The sequence below is a fragment of the Colobus angolensis genome, unplaced genomic scaffold (assembly GCF_000951035.1).
Source record: "Colobus angolensis palliatus isolate OR3802 unplaced genomic scaffold, Cang.pa_1.0 Scaffold952, whole genome shotgun sequence".
Taxonomy (NCBI): Eukaryota; Metazoa; Chordata; class Mammalia; order Primates; family Cercopithecidae; genus Colobus; species Colobus angolensis.
Window position 1 is genome coordinate 12,064 of NW_012123510.1, and position 1,742 is coordinate 13,805.

At 52.1% G+C, this 1,742-nt stretch overlaps 1 pseudogene; it reads right to left on the reverse strand.

The window, feature by feature from the left end:
* The window catches only part of LOC105504799, a 2,833-nt pseudogene extending 1,184 nt beyond the window's left edge, over positions 1-1,649 (reverse strand).
* Positions 1,650-1,742: the final 93 nt, after the last annotated feature.

Sequence of the window (1,742 nt, forward strand, 5' to 3'; positions counted from 1 at the left end):
CGGGGGGCGGATGTGGGGCGATAGCATGGACTGGTGCATGGGGCTGGAAGTGAGGTCCAAGTTCCTGGGGCCGCCGGGGGGAGGCCCGATGCCGGGAAGCATGGGGTTAGACAAGGGGCTGTTGGGGTTGAAGGCATGGTGTGGAGGCCTGCGGATGAAGGGCAGGCAGATCTGCTGCTCCATGAAGATGGGCAGCGGCACCTGGCCGCGGTTGTTCATCACCGTGGGAGGGCTGTGAGGCGGGACGCCAAGGGGAGGCCCGAGGCTAGCAGGTGGCTGGACGGAGACAGGTGGGATATTTGGAGTCTCGCCGATGGGGATGGACTTGGGCACTGGGGTGGGAATTTCAGTGACAGAGCAATTGGCAGTGTCAGATGGAGAGACGGTGGCGGACGCTGACAGGCCAGAGCCCTGGCTTTGGCCAGCTGTAGCCACCGGGGAGGGGGCCTTCCTCTGAGCATCTTGTTAGCGGGATATTCCAAGAGTCTGGAGTGAGCAGCTGCACCCCAATGCCTTCTGCTTTATTTTCCATGGGAGGATGTAATGTGCTGCACAGCCCAGCTGGAAGATTGGCCGGCGTCTCTTTGTAGAAAATGTCCATTTTGTATCAATCAATACAAAATGGACATTTTCTACAAGACAGAGCTGAAGCTTCTTTCCCAGTCCCCAAAATCCAGGTATTCTTTTGTGTGTCTTATGTGCTTACACCAGTCACATACAAGTAGTTCACAGTTATTCTTGAAGGCAAGCCTTGGAGTTTCTTTAGCATAGTGCAGCTGGGGAAAATTTTCAGCATGTCCATCTTCACCTCTAGTCTTAAGTAGGCTCATCAGCAGGCCGCAAAGCACTTCTCGCTGCAGAAGCTTTTCACCTCACTTCCCATACTCAGGGAATAGCGCTTGATTCCCACTTTCTGGCACCAGGCACACATTATTTGTACGTTTGATACATCATCTTCTGGTCAGCGCCCAAAGAAAATCAGTAGGGCATTAATGAACTCCAGGCAATTAAAGTGTAGATTTACCCCTTTGTAACTTTCATGCCAGTCCAAGAGTGAGGGGAAATTCCGAAAGTATTTGCTGGGACATCTGTCTCCTCCAACAGTTCCTGCTGGTGGCTTTATGAAAGGTGGTGGAATTAAAGGTATGATAATGAGCACATTGCCACGATCCTTTGACCCTGCAGGTGAGTCAGTGAGTCCATTGCCAGTGGCAAGCCCTGAATAGCCTGTGCTTATATTGTATGGTGAAATAACACTGTCCTTGGGTAACTTTGGTTTTGGCAATTTTGGTTTTGGCAAAGAATTTTCTTTGAGAACAGAAATGTGCTGCCGGCTCTCCCCATCTGTAGGGTAGCTCCTGAATTCAGTATCTTCACCACCTTTTAATTCAACTTTATCATAGCCATACCAGCCAAGGAGTCATTCATGGTGTTTTCTGCAAAGTTCTTCATCTCCTCATTGATGTCCCTTTTCACTGGGTGAGCCGGCTTCCTGCTCATTTTTTTTCCGGAGGTCTCCCTTCTTTCTCCATTTCTGCTATGTTTTTGTGTCCGGTTCCTGTGTAGATGATATGGCTGCTGCTGCCGCCAGCAGGGGCGGTGCTGATGGTGGCAAGGCTGTCGCAGGCAGCGGTGCTGGCAGGGCGGGGCTAGGCCAGGGGAGGGAGGGCAGGCACAGAGAAGCCAGGTCTCTTCTAGCAGCGAAGGACGTCAGTGGCTGTCACGGGGAAGGGTAGCTCCAG